Below are 19,380 nucleotides of genomic sequence, written 5' to 3'. Positions count from 1 at the left end.
GGAGGACACATAGAATAAAAACATTTTCTATTATGTCAGTTTTCTTGTGGCAAATAAATTCTCATGACTTTCAATAAACTAATTGGTCATACACTGTCTTTCAATCCCTGCCTCAAAATATTGTACATTTTGCTTCCCCACCCTGTACATGTAGCATTTGCCACCTGCTACATTGGCTGATATGAAACTAAAACAACAAAACCTATGAATATACAAGAGAACAGCTGTAGAATAACTGTTCACTGGAGTGACTAGAATGCATGAAAGGGTTAAAGTGCAAACTGTACAAACAGTGCAAAAACAGAAACATTGCACATTTTTCTTTTCCAGTCAAATCCTTGTCCTTTCTCCAAACCTAAACTCTTCGTCTAATCTAGTCGCAGATCACCATGGCTGTAGATTTAATTGTTGTACATCCACAAAAAGAAATCCAGGGTGTTCCAATGCTAAAACATTAGTTCTAACCTGAAGAACAAAAAAAAAAAAAAAAAAAAAACACCCAGTAGTGATCCCATGACCCCCCTGGTAAGCCTTTGCACCTCCCCTAGCGGGCCTGCGCCACAGTTTGAGAACCACTGCTCTAACATCACCTGTATATGTTTTTTTTAACCGACAGAAATAAATGATGGTCACTGTGTCAGATTAGGCGACTGTTGATTCATAAATCCTTGCCTTGTCGCGGTCGAGAACCATCGCAGACGCCGCGTTGCTCGCCGATCAATCATCACCTGCCATCTTTCAAGAGCTACTGACCAATTTCCGGTCGCCAGAATGTAAACAAATAGTGGCGTCTGAGGTGATGTGAATGACGCTACGTGTCTTGTGTTCAGAGAAGCCTAAAAAAAGAACACAAGAAACACACGATGAAAACAATGAGAACAGTACGGGGGGGGGTCCCAGATGTGGTGTCAGGTGGGGTTCACTATGGCAACTCACCAGATAAAACAGTCAGCGCTTGCATCTAGTGCCCACTCTTGTTCTCCACCTGATTCAACACCATATGCACTGGGCGGATATTCTGTACTGCAGTAGTGTTTAAAAACTTCATTCCGTTGACCCACTTTTTAACAAACCAGCACGGCCCATCTATAAAGCATGAGGAGCTCAAATTTGTGCATAGAATTTGTGTTTTTATGACTAGTTTTACTTCCATTTCTACATCACTTAAATAAAAGTGTTGTTTTTTTTTTTTATTCTTTATTCTTAAACGACCCATGTTCTATTATTAATGTTTTTATTATTGATTCTACTTCTATTCCTATTGCTTCTATCATGCATTGAATACACTGTATGTTGATTTTATAGCTACTTGAATTATTTTATCCTTGGTACTGATAATGAAGAAATGTTTTTTAAAGAATGAAATTACTGTCATCTTTTTAAAATAATATGTTGTGTTAATTAATTGTATTTATTCTATTTATTTTTACCTTGAAGAGGAAGGTGTAATTTGTAGATTAGGTGCTGGGGCGCCGTAAAGGGGGGGGTAAACGTGACAAATTCATGGGGCCCAGCATTTGTGGGGGGCCCATAGAGCAGTGGAGGGGGTCCAGTGGATACAGGTTAGAAGAATTGAAAATTTCGTCTAAGATCCGTTGTATAATAGAGTATGTTAGGTTTCACTTTCACTTTCGCTTCATGCCAGCATTAGTTACGTTAGTTATAGACCGCACACCCCAAGGTATATAACTGCTGCCCCTACCCCATGTTCATACCCGCCCCCCCCCCCCCGCCCCCCCCATTGGTGTATATACATGCATAGTTGAGCTATAGCAAACATGTATCTCTTAGAAATGGCTAATTTATCAGTTTAATATTATATTCTCAGGTAAGTGGTTTATTTCAAGGAAAAAACACTTGAAATAAACTCATCTCATTGAGTTGACCTCAACATATTTCATAAACAGCATCTCAAAAATGAAGAGTTTTATCCTAATGAATGAACAATTTAACTAATGATATTATATGTTTGCTAAATCACACTTCACTTTACGTAGGTTGTATAAGTGAAACTAGATAAATGCATTATGTGGTGTTCTATCTTTTTGTTTTTATTACCTTTCATCAGTTGAAAAAAATGTTAATTAAAAACTATAAAAACATTTTAATAAAAAAAGAAAAGCATTTGGAGAGCGCAGACCTCTGCCAAGACAGAACGTCTTCCCCCCGATCACCACCAAAATTTCATCATTTCTTCCTTGTGCCAGTATCAACATTTCCTGAAAATTTCATGAAATCTGTCCATAACTTTTTGAGTTATCTTGCTAACAAACAAACAAACAAACACGCAAACACACAAAGCAAAACGATCACAATACCTCCTGGCGGAGGTAATAATGATAAAAAAAAAATTTAAAAAAAAAGACTAATTGTGTGTATTTAACAGGCTAGCACTTCATCTACTATGGAATGGAATGAAATGGATTGTCTAATCCTAAACCATGCGTTGCTACAGACAGAAGAGAGGGTTGTGTGGGATAAATATGTTGCGTGGTAAAATGTCAGCATGACAGGGAAGAGAGGAAATGAAGGTATGTGATGTGTGTGTAATGTTACTGAAATACTGATCTGAGATCTGCTGCACGACGGCCATGAAAAATTTACAAACCCAGGCTGTGTTGATACAGTACCTGTTCAGCTCCTTGGAGGTGTACAATACACGTTGTGAAACTTTCCATGAATATTTCACGATGCTAATTTCAGCACCCCAAAGGATAATTTGAATTTTAAAAAGGCAGGCCTTTATGAGAGGTGACAGGAAAAAGCCATGAAGATTGTCAAATCTATTGGAAGAAAAAAGCCTTGTGGTAGAAACATCCAGCCAATTGAAGCTCCCAGTAGTCCCTGTCGCTGCCGCCGTCACAATACGGCGCCTCTTGTGCTACGATTGATTTTGCTCTCCCTCCCTATTTGCTGATACAGCTATGCAGATATTGGTTTGTGTAACACGACACATTGACTCTGTGCAGAAGCGAATAAACAGCCCTCAAAACTAATTCTAATCTCAAAGAGTGACATGTGATTTTCTCAGAGGGTGTCAAATGAAACACCCTACTGTGACTGATACATCATTTACTGCCAGTGTTGTGGTTTAGTTTTTTTTTTTTTTTTTTTTTAACAGAGTGATATTACAACTCCGGCGGTGTTAGGTTTTTTCCCCCACTGTTCTTCAATACTTTCAGAGAGTCTGGGGTTTAATCTGACACTGTCAGGAGTCATCTTTTCACAGCAAACACATCAAAGAGTCTAGAAGAGAATCTGTGTTCTCCTAGGTGCACATTATTCAAATGGGCAAACTTGCCTCTCATCGCTTGGTTTCTACATCTCGTCAGCTTCTGACACGTCGCTGTGAAGCAGGGGAATAGGAGATGAGTTTCTAGTGTCACTCACAGCAGCATCCAGTGGGAAACTGCAGCGTGTCTGAAAAGGGACTAAAAGATGAGACGCAGTGCTCAGATAACTATGCCTACTTCACATCATGCCATGTTTTGGCAGGAGAGCACAGACCTCTGTTCCCAGAATGCATCACCAGCTCTGTGTGTGATGTACACAGACTGTATGAGGGCTTTACATAAATTCATGAGACTATTTGGCCCTAATTAAAATCCATAAACAACTGAAGTGTAAGTTCATCTGTAGTTCACAGCAAAATGACTCATTGATTTCCTGTGTTCTGGTAACAGCAGTGGAATTCTGAATGGTGGCCTTTCAGGCAAATTCATTGGTTTACAAATAAACATTCCCTCCAGAAAATACTCCTCTAAATAGGCAGTCAGACTATAAAGATTTAATATCTCAACCTGTGTGTTTTTTTAATATCTGTTTTCCAGGTTGTCTGAGTTTAACCCTTTATAGTTCACTCATAGAAATACTCTGGAAATCAACATTTCTACTTTAGTGTGTTATTGGAGGACGTAACACGACTTTATTACTGGTGTGAATTTTTTTTCAAAATGTTTTATTGTTATGTAGAAAATCAAGGTCAATTAAGTTACCATATTTGGTTCCTTACCCGTAAGTGGCAAAATCTATAAACAAATCAAATCCAAGAAGTATATACAAAAAATACAGGAAAAACACATGTATTTGAACATGAACATGTATTTTAGAACATTAGACCAACATCAGTGCTGATCCAGACCCCTGTCCACATCCACATTCTCCCTTTGAACATCATTCCTTACATTAGTACCATTACTTCATGGTACCTAGCAAAGCAGGTACACTCACTGTTCATGCAGAGGTGGACCTTACAGACCCTGTAGACCACATTAGACCTGAGACTGTTACCTCATTGTCCTCACTGGAACTGTTACCGTCACTGTCTTGTATCCTCAATCCTTATTCAATTTGAAGGCAATAAAAATACTGAATGCATGAACAGAAACCCACACATCTACATTTTGGATCCATCCAAACACAATGCTTTCATTTAGCTACTGCCTTAATAGCACTTGTAAAGCAATTAATTTGGAACTGATTTGAAACTTTTATGGTGTCACTTTTCTCTGTCATTATTTACATCCAAATTCATTTTTACCCTTTATAGGTCACTCATAGAAACACTCTAGGATTCAAAATTTCAGTGTTAGTGTGTTATTGGAGGACATAACAAAATTTCATTAGTTTTGTGAAATTTTTCAAAAATTGTTACTGTTGTGTAGAAAATCAAGGTCAATAAAGTTACCGTATTTGGTTCCCTACCCATAATGGGCAAAAAAAATAAATAAATAAAAAATCCAAGAAGTATATTCAAAGAATATAAGAAAAACACATGTATTTAACCTCCTGAGAACCAGGAAATGTCAGCAAAGTACCAGCTTTTTTTGTTTTTTATTAAATAAGTGCCAATACTAGAAACATCATGATGCAACAGTTTTTTCAGATGCAGTTTTTAAAATTTTTACCTCCACCAGGAGGTATTGTGATTGCTTTTCTTTGTGTGTTTGCGTGTGTGCGTGTTTGTTTATTTGTTTGTTTTTGGCAAGATAAGTCAAAAAGTTATGGACGGATTTTCATGAAATTTTCAGGAAATGTTGATACTGGCACAAGGAAGAAATGATGAAATTTTGGTGGTGATCGGGGGGGGTGGGGGTGGGGGCACGGTGTTCCCCCTGATCTGGCTTGGTGGAGGTCTGCACTCACTCTGCTTTTCTTGTTATGGAATGTCCTTTGTTGTGGACAGTTTTCTGCTCTTTTCTTTTTTTTTTGTATAAAGTTGTGAAACTCATGTCCACAAATGTGGACAGAAAACCCATAGTTGGGTCTCTGGAGGTTAAACATGAACATTAGAACATGACTTTTAGAACATTAGACCAACATAAGTCCACATTCTCCCTTTGAACATCATTCCTTACATTAGTACCATTACTTCATGGTACATAACAAAGCAGGTACGCTCACTGTTCATGCAGAGGTGGACCTTACAGACCCTGTAGACCACATTGGACCTAAGACTGTTGACTCACTGTCCTCACTGGAACTGTTACTGTCACTGTCTTGTAATATGTGTGGAACTTACTAAAAATTGTCACTTGCCCGATAAAGGGTTAAAAAAAAAAAGGAACTGCAGAAAATATGGTTCTCTCGGTTGATTTATTGAGGAAAATATGGAAAACAATTGACCTGTTTTCATTTCCATGTGTCCTCTGAGGTTTTCAGCATACCCTTACTGTCAGACCATCATTTCCTGCCTGGTAGATACAGTTCTTGGAGACCTGGCCTGAAGAAGCAGCTCTGCAGGCCACATAGACATGGACTTCAAAAGGAGTCAGTACTTGGTCAGACCAGTAGCTGCATTTATGCAAAGCTGAATACTGCCCCCCTGTTTTGTTCAATCCAAAGACCCAAAGGCAGAATGGTGATTTTTTTTTTTTTTAAAGAGTAGAATAAATTCAGATTTAAGTGATACTCTTGAAATATTTTAAATGCATTGGATTCTGTTGATGGAAAAAGCTTCAACAGCAAAAAATCATAAATTTATGAACATTTGACAAACTCATGCACAGTAAGCAGTCTTTTCTGGTGATTTGTAAGAGGAAATCTATAATTTTTCAAGTTTAAAATTGCTTAGGCAAGACCGGCAGGGAATAAAATAAATGATAAGGACAGTGGATTCCCTGTTAAGATGTGTCTGTGCCGCACTGAGAATGTCGAGATTAAAACACACTTTGATGAAAAATGGAATTATGAACACAGGCTTGTCCTCACTGAAGGATGCCTCACCAGAAAAAGGACTGCCTTCCTGAGCCTTGAAGTAAATCCCTTGACATCTCCTGGTGTGATTTTTAATTAATTCTGAAGTTTCTTGCAAAAAAAAAAAAAAAAAAAACAGAAACTTTCCCCTCAATAGGGAAAATCCTTTTTTGACTGGATGGTGTGACTTTTAAAAGCACGCTGTTGATAAATGACACCAAATCAGTTTAAGTACATCATGTTACCACATTGAGGAGACATTACCATGGCAACGTGTAATGTAATGGGCTTGTGGGCTCATCTGTGAATTGACAAAATAAGCATCTGATTTTTTTTTTTTTTAAAGCAAGAAAATGCTTAACTCATTAGCATTGCCAGTGCCTTCCGTGTTTTTCCTGCCATGGTTTGGATTCACTTTTCTGTGGCAGTACAGCCGGTGCTAATTGCAATTTATGAAATAATTTGGAGAGATCATCTATATTCATGATGCCAATAGTTGAAACATGTTACCACAAATATATTTTCAGGCTCACTGAAACTTCTTGGCAAACCCTGAGTTTTACTGCAGAGCTTTTCACTGGATCACCACTTGTGCCTCTGTGACAAGAAATGTTTCATTAGGCAAGACGTTAACTCCTGTCAGGGATGAAAAATGTAAAAGCGGCATATCTGAAACGCTCCTTTTTTGTTTTTTTGAAGGGAACAAAATCTATTCAGTATTCTCTTTAAAACACCAAGAGATAACAAAGTACCACACCCTCCAGCGATGCCAAATGTACTGATACAGCCTCAAGTGTCACTACAGCAACTTACAATAGGAAAATAAACCAGTGGCGCCAAGAATCAATGACACTGTTGAATCGCTTGTTAGAACACAATACAATACAATACAATCTGGCCCAAAACCACAAAAGTAAACCTGCCATGTATGAAGAGAGAAAAGGATGTTATTTGATGCACAACCCTCTCAGTGAAACAGACACTTTGGCAGAATAGATAGAGCCATAGGGCACAACACAAGAACACAATAACACAATAACCAGCTGAGGACGTACGAAACAGTAATATAGAAAATAACAGCACTTTCAACAGTCTCACAGACACACATTTTGGCATCAAAAATGTGATATTTCTGCATTAAAATATCTCGAAAAACATTACCATGAGTACTTCTATTCAGAAAAACCTGCCCTGTCAACACTAACATGGATAGTTTTATCAAAAGATATATTCTACCTCTTTTTTTTCTTTTTTTAAACAAAATATATCTGTAAACAAAACATCTGCAAACCAGTACAAACACTTGGAAAAACCATAGTTACTGTTAGACCTTAACCCAGTGGTTCCCAACCTTTTTTGGCTCATAACCCCATTTTAACATCACTAATTTCTGTTGACCCCAGACATTCAAAACAGAGACTTTTTTTTTTTTTTTTTTTTGCTAAAATTCATTTGTTTTGATCATGTAATTGTTTGCTATGCTATGTTGCAACTAAATGTCAATTTTAGATGACATTTAGTCTATATAATGTACAGGGGTTGGACAAAATAATGGAAACACCTTAAAAAATCAACAAAATATAATTTAATATGGTGTAGCTCCGCCTTTTGCAGCAATTACAGCCTCAATTCTCCGAGGTATTGATTCATACAACTTGTGAATTGTTTCCAAAGGAATTTTAAGCCATTCTTCAGTTAGAATACCCTCCAACTCTTTTAGAGACGATGGCGGTGGAACTCGACGTCTTACTTGAATCTCTAAAACTGACCATAAATGCTCAATAATGTTGAGGTCTGGGGACTGTGCCGGCCATACGAGATGCTCAACTTCATTAGAATGTTCCTCATGCCATTATTTAACAATTCTAGCTGTATGGATTGGGGCATTATCATCTTGAGGTGAAGGTGTTTCCATTATTTTGTCCAACCCCTGTATATTATTGTGGACGGAGGCAGAAAAGCCAGGTGTAGATTACTGCACAAAGGGAGAATTTATTTTCCTTGGTCAGGATATGTACAGTCAGTCCAGCTTGGATTTACAAGGCTGACCATTAATACTGAACAAACAATGACTCAAACTATGAATTATGAAAGAGCTGCAGAGCTGTTGTATCTATTCTGAACTGATTACATGTCAATATCGGATTTACATCAAGGATTGTCTTGTTTTGGGTAGGGTGGGATTGTGGGAGGGATAAGAAGAAAAATGAAAGAGTGGAAGTCGTTTTTATTACTTTGCACTGTCATGCCTGTGAAATTACTTCCAATAAAGAAAGTTAATAAAAGAATTTTTAAAAAAAGAGTGAGGATGCTTGGTTTAGTCAGGTTAGACCAGTGGTTCCCAATCTTTTTTGGCTCATGACCCCATTCTAACATCCCAAATTTCTGGCGACCCCAGACATTCAAATTAGAGACTTTTTTTTTTTTTTTGCTAAAATTAATTTGTTTTTGATCATGTAATAGTTTGCTATACTATGTTGTAAATAAACGCTAATTTAAGATGACATTTAGTCTATACAGGGTGTCCCATAAGTCTCCATACATAGGAAAAATAAACGTTTCTTGACATAAACCATTTTTATTTATATAATATGCTCTATATGACTGCCATTTTGTCGGGAACACATTTCAATGCGTGTCCTCCACTGCTGAAGAACTATAAAAAAGAAATATAAAGAAATACATGTTAGAACCATATATGTATGGAATGTATTATGTCTCCTATGTATGGAAACTTATGGGACACCCTGTATAATGTACATTATTATGGACAGAGGCAGAAAAGCCAGGTGTAGATTACTGCACAAAGTGAGAATTTTATTTTCCTTGGTCAGGATATGTACAGTCAGTCCAGCTTGGATTTACAAGGCTGACAATTAATACTGAACAAACAAGAACTCAAACTATGAATTATGAAAGAGCTGCAGCATCTGAAACTGACCACAATGAACATTTGACAGATAAACAGTACCACAGTGCTTCAGTTTCAGACTCACAGTTTGTCATGTCTTGTATGTATTGGGATTGTCTCTGTCAACTCACCATATATTTTTTATTAGTACAGATTTTTTTTTTTTTTGTTTGTTTTTTTAAATCAATTACTAGAAATTTTAGGCGACTCCATGCTGGGTTCTGACACCAAGGTTGAAAAACACTTCCTTAACCCATAAAGACCCAGTGCTACTTTTGTTGCAGGCCCCAAAGGAATTTTTCACCTTCCATAAGTGATTTATGTAAATTTATTTTAATAGTGTCTCCTTTATTTTGCATTTTTTCAGTGAAAATGCAGTATTTTGCTACATTTATTTTACTGATCATATAGATATTCATTAATACTCAGGGTAAAGTTGAGGGTTATTATATCAGAAACAGAGGAAACTGAAGAAGAAAAAGTAGCTTTGAGCAAAGAGATTAATAACTGAACATAAAAATAAATGGTTTCACATGGTTTATGTTATTCACATTTGTAAGGAAACTTTTGGAAATGTTTTCATGTGATTTGACTTTTGTCAGTATTATTTATTATTATTTTGCTGGTCCAGCCTCCTTCACATTACATTGGTCTATATGTGACCCCTGAACTTAAATGAGTTTGACACCCCTGCTCTACATAATGTGAGTTAGTCTGTTCTGATCTGTGACTACACATTGGACTAGTTCTTCACAGGGCTGACATATACAGACTCACAACCATTCACTCTCACATTTACACCTATGGGTGGTTCAGATTGACCAGTTGACCCATTAAGGTGCGTGTCTTTGGACGATGGGAGGAAGACGGCACTGGAATCGAACCCAACCTTGTGGCTGTGAAGCGGCAGTGCTAAGCGCTGCTCTGTGTCAGATTAGACGACAGTAGTTGAATCATGTGCATCATAGTCAAGAGCCTTCACAGACTAGACACTGCTCCTCAGTCTACTGTCACTTCCTATCGCTGAAGAGCTACCGACTGATTTCCAGGAGTCAGGTTGTAAACAAACATGAGTGTGTCACTTGATTTGGTCATCTAGGGCTGTTGAGTTCTATTATTACTAACTATAAGTCACTTAACATCATATGAATCAAACTAAAGGCTGCATGTGAAAGGCCCTTGTTACAGTAGAAGCACTGTATGTTTAAGCTTATTTACAGTTAATGTCATAATTAACCCATAAAGACCCAGCGCTACTTTTGTGTCAGTTCCTAAATGTAATTGTCTCTACATCTAACCTTTTTTAAGTGATTTATTACCATTTATTATAGTCTCCTCTAGGGATGCACCAATCCGATACCAGTATCGGCACTGGCTCCGATACTTAGTGTGTGTACTCGTACTCGTAAAAGATATCCAATACAAATGCACCGATACCACTTATGGCCGTGTGACATTCACAGTTCAGTGCAGCAGGTACGCGGTGGTGGAATAATGTGTGAGGAGTGTGAAGATTTTTCAAAATAAATGATGGTGATGAAAGTAACGCTGACTGCAAGTAACGTTAAAGACAGACAGATACGGACGCAGCGTTCTGTCCGTCCTCTGCATACATTCCATCCATTTTCCAGGTGCTGGCAGATGCGTACCCAGATAGAGAATACCACCAGGTGTACGGAGCGGTGCGGACCGCCGCCAGCGGAAGTGAAAACGAAACTTATCACTCATTTCTCTTTTCTCTTCCTGCTGAAGCTAAGCTTTTAAACCTTAGCAGAGAAAACGCTGCAATATTAGTATCACATTAGTGTTACCTCTGTCGTCTCCATGGTTGTTATTACTGACTTTCTTCTTCTTCTTCTCAAAAAACTTTACTCTTCTTCGTGGTATTTGTCCAGTATGGTTAATTCAGAGCGGCGCCCCCTGGTGGATTAATTGACAAACACTCATTCCAACACATTAAATGTCAGTAGCAGCACTTTGTTCCAGTCAGACTAATGACGACGACAATAAAGCACATTTACAAAACGAACTAAGAACTGGAATGGGATTATTAAGTACTTGTATTGGTACTCGGTATCAGCAAGTACTCATATGTAAGTACTCGTACTCGGTCTGGAAAAAAGCGGTATCGGTGCATCCCTAGTATCCTCTGTATTTTGCATTTTACTCATGTAAATCAGGTATTTTCTAATATTTAATCTACTGATCATGAAGATGTTCATAAAAGTTCAGATTAAAGTCGAGGGTTATTGTTTCAAAAACAAAGAAAACTGAAAGAAAAAGTGAATTTCCAGTAAAATCTATCATTAACTGACATAAACCAAGCATTTCCATCCACTGTCATTTATTAAACTCCATGGGTTTTACTGATGAATCAATGTTGTAGAAGATGATGGTGTTTCCATGGTAACTACGGAGCCTCTGAACGTCCAAATGAGTCGTACCTGATGACAGTGAAAAGATGCCAGATGTATTTTACACTTATTATTTACATGCATTGCAATCAAATCCAATCCAACTGTATTTGTAAAGCACTTAAAACAAGCGCAGTGGACCAAGTGCTGTACAGAAAAATAATTATAACCAAAGTAAAAGAATAAAATACAGAATAGAATAAAAGACAGAACTGTACAAAAAAGAAAACAGTGCTGTACAGAAGAATACATTTTTTAATTAATTAATTTATTTATTTATTTTTTATTTTATTTCAAACATGCAAAGAAAATAAAAAAGACAAAGCAAATTAAGACATAAACAAAATAACATTTAAATGGACAGAATCTATCTTCAAGCACATACAAGTCTGAATTTTGCATGGTCGAAAAGGAGTAGGAAGAAGTATAAACTTATTTAATCTTATCTAACTTATTTAAAAAATAAAACCCCAAATAAAAGAATAAAATAGAAGAATAGATAAAAAAAAAACCACACATAAAAAGCCATGCAATTAAAAACAACAAAAAATAAGAACATTAAACCACTACCGGATAAAACAATAGAATAAAAATAATACATTCAAACATCTCACATGGTTTCAAAAGCCAAGGAGAAAAGATGAGTATTGATAGGATTCATGGATCAACAGGATCATTAGGTGCTTTTAGTTGGTGATGGATGTTTGGGTCTTTGTGGGTTAATATTATTATAAGAATAAAGCCACATTGAGTTACTGTAGAAATATCTGTGGAAAACTATTCTTATTTTTCAAGAAAATCATAATTGGACCATTTTCACATTTTCTGGGATTGTCCGAGAATTAGGTTTCACTGGATTGAAAGGATGGACATCATTATCATAATAATGGGTTTGAGATTAAACATGATTTCTGCACATTTATCTTGGAAATACACCACCCACAGTCCAGTTCTAGAGACAAATACTTGATTAGTATAATGCTGGCAGCCAGTAAAAAAACATAACAAGAAAAGGAGTGGATGGAATTGTTAAAGACATATACAGCATGGAAAAATAACTTTCTCCTTGAACCTTAATTTGGACAATTTAATAATTATTGGCTGAAATAGACAACTATCCTAGAAGATGAGACACCCCAATAGGAGACACCTTATTATTCTCCTGAAAAATACACACATATCTCAACGTGTGTTTTCAATTATCAACTTGGTAGTATGCACTCCAGGAAAATGTGCACAAATGTCTATGAAAATGGTGGAAGTATAATCATGTCAGCAGGTGTATGTGGATCTACTGGGATTCCAATATGTAGTCGTCTGTGTGCAACAACAATCTGTACATACACTTATATTTTTAGACTTGTAGGTGGATGTACAATACAAACAAAAAGTTAAGGATATTTAATTTTTTGGGGTCATTTTTGCCATTTGTAAATAAAACTATGTCTGGTCATTAAAAAAAAATGTGTTTCAATTCAATTCACACACAAAAAAGTAAAAAGTGCTGTGCAAGAATCCCAACTGAAAAAAAAAGCCCAAAAATTAAAAAATATCCTTAACTTTTTGTTTGTAGTGTATATCCTCAAATACATGTAATAGCAAAATATATGAAAATGGCAAAGAGGAACCATTTCGCACACCTGGACATGATCTGATGCAACATGAGAATATATCTGAATGATCTGACATGGACTGAAACAGAACAATACCCAAGGTAACTCAACCCTCTTATTATGATGGGATAATACTGTGACTCACTGACCCACTTTGTTACCATTGTACTTTAAAGGTGAGATCTTAGAAAAATAGGACCAATGGCCCTGTAGCTTACCGGCCAAATTAAAAGCCTTGGGAAATGTATCCAGATGCCATTTATTATCACCCAGTTCTGTGTATTTATTATATTACAGAAATAGCCCATGTTTTGGTCATATTCCAATCAGATCTGTAAAAAATTCAAATTCCAACTTGATATCATTGATATTTACTGATTTATTGTATCAATATACTTCCTATCTGTTACAATGGGAAAATTTGTCAAAGTGGCACCAAATCCAGAATCAGATCCGGATCGAAATAATTTCAATACCTTGTGTTGACATCATCATACAGAAGCTGTATACCAAGTTTGAAGTCAATCAGAACTGGAGTTTCGGAGAAAAAGACGATTTAAATGTTTTCCCCATAAGAGCCCATGTTAAGTTTTCCGTAAGTTCCCGGATCCAGAAGAAGATCCTGATCAGCATGTGGACATTATGTTTTGGTCATCTCCCCATCAGGGCTGGACTGTAGAAATTTACACTGGATATCATTTATATTTACTGAGTTATTGCATCGATCCACTTCCTACCTCTTATACTGGGGAAATTTTTCAAAGTCGCACCAAATCCAGAATCAGATCCGGATCCAAATAATCTCAATACCTTGTGTTGACATCATCATAAAGAAGCTGTATACCAAGTTTGAAGTCAATCGGAATTGTAGTTTGGGAGAAGAAGACGATTGAAATTTTTGTAATGGACGACAGATGACGACGACAGACGCCGCATGATGACAATAGCTTACGGCCGACATGCCGGTCAGCTAAAAACGGTTCGAGCAAGCTACATTTTGAAAATACTCAATTCAAAAGTCCAAACCCCTTTCTTCAGAGGGTTCATGAGCGTGGCCCCGACCCCAGCTCCGACCCCAATCCATGCGTACCTCATTCAGTCTCCTCCTACACCCCCGCTCTTACAGAACAGCCTCAGTTCATACCTATCTGACTGACGTTACATTTCCTAGTGATTTATGTTAGTGACAAAACAGTTTGCCGGTGAACTTTCCATCCTAATATAACTAATATAACCAAGCTCTGGCTCTGGTTTCGTTTCCTGTACCAGTGCTCCAAACCTCTGAGAACGTACGATTCATGTACGAAGAGGGGTACGCATAGGAATGGGAATCGAGAACGAACCAGATCCCAGTAGCTCGATTCCTTGGAATCGTTTGCCTGCCTGCTTAACGATTCTGCTTATCGATTCCGCCTTCATTGGGCACACACGATGACGTCACACGTACGCTGCATTGTTTTGGTCAGAACGTAGCCAACATGGCGTTGAGGCAGAAACGGTCTAAAAAGACGACACTTGGAACACTGTCAAAGCTTCCATGTCTTCAAAAGGGTGGAATCCCTCCAATATCCTCAAACATTTGTCCACAGCATGTGAATCATTTACAGGAATGTCACGTATTTCATACGCTACTTAGTGACACTTGTGAACGTAGCGGCAGAGTGAACGTCAGGCCCAGTTCCGGTTCCAGTGCAGGCAACAAACGTTGTGTCCTCTCAAATATAAGTTTCTGAAGGTAGGGGAAAGGAAATGAGGTGCACAATAACGGGAGCTGAGCCGAGCTGAGTCAAACTGGTTCCATGTAATGGAAATGCGGCAAAAGAGGAATTAGTAAAGAATCTTAAGTTTCACTTTCACTGCACGCCCCCCCAACCAGGCCCGGCATCATCTGTTATTATTATTTGTACATACTGTATATGTTATATTTTCTGAGCAGAGATGGAAATATAAAAGACAGTTAATGCAAACACACCCGTTTGTACTCTTTTATTCCCTCATCCAATGAGAATCGACAAGGAATCAGATCGATAAACAAAATCCATAATGGAATTGGAATCATTAAATTCTTATCAATTCCCATCCCTAGGTAAGCACAGAGGGGGGAGGGACAAATGGCAGTTGAGTTTGATAGACATATCACCGTTCAATCATTTCGATTGCGCGCTCAAAATGATTGGATGGTGTTTTTTCAGTCCTGTCCATTCCACAGGTGACAATTTTTTTTTTTTTTTTTGTGCTAGAGCATTTAATTAATTGGTTGTAATTGGGGTGTGAAGGGGATTTTAAACAATATCGTAAAAAATGCTCCTTTTAAACCTTTACATTTTGATATTGCCCTGTCTGTGTTTGTTGACACTCTTCTTATGTCTTTGCATTGTTGTTTTATTGTCTGTTTGTTAAAAAATGTCAAATCTGTCAAAAATAAAGTATATAAAAAAGAAAAGAAAAGAAAAGAATAATTATAATTTTCAAATCATAATGAAAAAACATAATACATTCTATTGATTCCCATTGATACCTTTCATACTTTATTTTATTTACAATCATGAAGCCTGAGTTAAACCAGGGAGATCTGGATCAAAAATGAGGGGCAGAACCACTCCCATGACCACATGCTACGTCCTGACATCACCTACCACTACATCTATAATTACTGTCTTGAACTGTTTTGATTTTTATCAACAGCAAAAACTTCTCTGCAAATATAACGTGCAACACATAATAAACCAGTGATGTTTTTTGATGAATGGTAATTTGCCATTGATTTCTGCATAAAATGTGATTACATTTTCTCACCCAACAAACATTTCCTGGTCCCATTTTAACAGGCAGTGTTGTTGTTAAGTTAATAACAGCCTGTGCTTATCATTTACTTATCATTTCTATGTAAATCTGGCAGCAGCAAAAACATCCTATTCAAACAGAGCCGGAAAGAGGCATTTACATGTCTTATGATAGCTGTGTGATTTACCCAGACTGCAAGAGGTGAGCAAATCCAACCATCCGACGAATGCTGGCTCGCTCAGCCCTCGACAAGGAAAAAATCACATCATTGCCTGCTTGGATTGATTAGCTTCAGGCTCCTGCTTTTGATTGGCAGCTTCAATTCTACACCACTCAGCAGGGTAACATAGTATCATGTGTGGAAGTGCTCCACTGATTGAGCCCACCAGACCACAGTGAGGACAGGGAAAAGTTAGAGCAAAATTTAAATATATGCACTCAGGTTGACATACTGCATTGAACATTTGCATAATATGCAATGTAAAGCAGAAATATACAACCCCTTAAATGTTATGGCAACTTAAGCACAAATATGCAATGCTAATTTTAAACATGTTTTTTTTTTTCTTTTTTGCAGCGTGGTGCGCAAAACATTTACTTTGGTCACGTTGACATGGAAATTCTACGCATTGCAGACAATTAAAAATTTTTGCATCACTGCATTTTGTCATGTGAAAATGCCTGCACTGGTAAGTTCTGTCTTAATGATTTTTATTCTCTGACCTTCACTGAACCATCACAGAGCCCTGTGTGTTGAAAGTTTGGATGATTTCATGATTAAACCACTATATTTTTATGATTTCTGAACAGGCCGTATTTTAAATCCGATAAAAGACTCAGAGTTTGGAGTGAAGACATTAATAAGAGATAAGTAATTTTCACTTAAGTCAGAATAAGCAGTTTATTGACAGGGCATAGATCAAGTGAATATGGCAGGTAATCAGTAGAGGTGTGACCTCAAATACAGGTCTGGAGAACTGTTAACAATAGAAATACTAACAAAAAACATGTGTGTAAAGCAAGAGTTAATTATACTGAACTCTGAACTAGAATAGGGTATTATTTGTGTTTGTGTCCATGTATGTGTGTGTGAGGAGTAATTTACCACTGGATAAAACAATTTGTTTGAAACATGGTACATTGCAAAAACTAGAAGCACTCGGAGAGCGCAGACCTACGCCAAGGCTGATCAGTGCCCCCCCCCGTGGGCCCCCCCACGCCAAGGAGGTTATGTTTTTGCCAGGGTTTGTTTGTTTGTTTGTTTGTCTGTCTGTCTGTCTGTTTGTCTGTCCGTTAGTGTGCAACATAACTCAAAAAGTTATGGACAGATTTTGATGAAATTTTGTGGTCCTGCGCCCCCCCCCCCCGTGGGCCCCCCCACCCCCGATCACCACCAAAATTGAATCATTTCTTCCTTATCCCATTTCCAACAAACCCTGAAAATTTCATCAAAATCTGTCCATAACTTTTTGAGTTATGTTGCACACTAACGGACAGACAAACAGACAAACAAACAAACAAACAAACCCTGGCAAAAACATAACCTCCTTGGCGGAGGTAAAAAGTGTCTAAAAACAAGATAAAAACACTAAATCTGAGGAAAAAGGTACTCAAAACAAGTGAAATATCTGTCCATATAGCAAGATCATTTCACTTGATCAGATTTGTTGAATTAAATTTTTAAATCTAGAAATAAGCATGTCTACACATGTATTTAGAGGGTTTAAAATCAGCATAAAAATGCTGGTTTTAAGATAACATTGCATAAAATTTAAGTTTTTACAGCCTCATAATAAGTAACACACAGTATACCAAATAGCTGACTGAGCTGGCTATAGGAATTTAACCCTATAACGCCAAATGTATCATATTTGATACATGAGTCTGGAAGCCCTCTACATGATCAGTGTGATATTTTTGTTCTTGAAAAACTTGACGTATACAATTAGATACATGCAATACACAGATAATCCACCAGGGGGGAGGAATTTGTTCACCAGAGGCCTTTCCAGTGACACTACAAGACTGTCGTTAATGAAGAAGGAGACAGAACTTTGTCAATTTTGAAAAGGAATTACAATATGTAAGACATGTTTGTGTTGTATTATGTTTTTGTTTGTTCAAAACTAATACTATTTGAGCACTGGGACCCGATGTATCAAATATGATACAAAATTGAAACTCATACATGGAAATTGATATTTGAAAAAATAAATAAATAAAACATTGGGCTTGTTCAGAAAGACCAGTAAAAGGCTCCAGTTTCAAAGAATGGGGATTTTCTGTCAGTGATTTAATGGTTCAGGCTTTACAGGGTTATGGTTTAAAATAAGAGTAACAAGTAGAAAAAAAATTCTTCAGCTAATAAAAATAACCACCTCAACCAAGAATCAAACACAGGTCTTCCTGTGGAACACAGCTCTTCCCAGGAATCCCTTTTTCACACAGGGCCATATAGGTTTGGAATCTTGTTTTCCCTTAATAATAAACTAATCAATTTAAAAACAGCATTTTGTCTTTACTTGTGTAATCTTGTCTAATATTTCAATTTGTTGGATGATCTGAAACATTGAAGTATGACAAACATGCAAAATGAAACTGTCATTGGCAGTGTGCTTGTCGGAGGCCTTCCAAATAGAACTTTGGCCCGTATTTTCATGCTTTATAACCTGATACTAGTCGTTTTTCTCTATCTGCAAAATTGAGGGAGTTAGGGTCAAAAATTGGGTATTATGAAAACCATGACCTTGAGTTTGACCTTTCAAGGTCATCATAGGTCAACAAAGCTGGTATCAAATGAAAGACCATATCCGACTTCCTATAAGTTGATAATACAAAGTTAGTCGATATCTGTCTTAGTTTTCAAGATAGAAGTGATTTTATGAATATGCAAATTAGGCGCTTGAGTCCTGGTCACTTTAGATGACAATAACTCAAACTTTATATACTGACAGTCAACAGAAACTTTGAGGTAGAAATATCTGCATATTTCTACTTGTGGGGAGTTGTAACTATTCATTGTGGATTTATTGATGACTTAGTGCTTGGGTAGTTGAGATAATGATGAGTTGTCATGTTGTCACGGTTCATTGCACATGGGTTGGTCTCTTTGTAAAAGTGGACCAAATACACATTGAGCAATACTCAGTGGGTATCTGCACAGTTTGAGGATTGGTTTTGAAGGCCTATATAAAGGCCCAAAAAAGGCCACCACTGTTAGTCCAGTGAACGGCATCATGCCTCGTCTATCACGTGAACAACGTCTCTGGGCACTGGGTATGGTGGAGGCTGGTTTGAGCTCCAGTGATATAGCTAGGCCTATGTATGGGCTGTTCCCAACCCACAATCACAAACCTGGTTGAACGCCACAACACCACAGGCTCTGTTGACAATAGACCGTGTCCAGGGTGAGAGAGAGTGCCAACTCCAGACCAGGACCGCTACTGTTGTGACTTTGTGTTTG

The 19,380-nt window shown here is 37.3% G+C and overlaps 1 long non-coding RNA gene across 1 annotated transcript; it reads right to left on the bottom strand.

Annotated features, from left to right (window-relative positions):
* Positions 1 to 1,676: 1,676 nt before the first annotated feature.
* On the bottom strand, positions 1,677 to 18,856 carry LOC115411031 (uncharacterized). The gene is made up of 3 exons (XR_003934166.1): positions 18,700 to 18,856; positions 5,995 to 5,997; positions 1,677 to 1,689 (listed from the first exon to the last, which is right to left on the bottom strand). It is a non-coding gene; the product is annotated as an uncharacterized LOC115411031 (long non-coding RNA).
* Positions 18,857 to 19,380: the final 524 nt, after the last annotated feature.

The sequence above is a fragment of the Sphaeramia orbicularis genome, chromosome 20 (assembly GCF_902148855.1).
Source record: "Sphaeramia orbicularis chromosome 20, fSphaOr1.1, whole genome shotgun sequence".
In the NCBI taxonomy this organism is placed as follows: domain Eukaryota; kingdom Metazoa; phylum Chordata; class Actinopteri; order Kurtiformes; family Apogonidae; genus Sphaeramia; species Sphaeramia orbicularis.
Note: the sequence above shows the minus strand (reverse complement) of the source record. Positions and strands in the feature narration are given on the sequence as shown.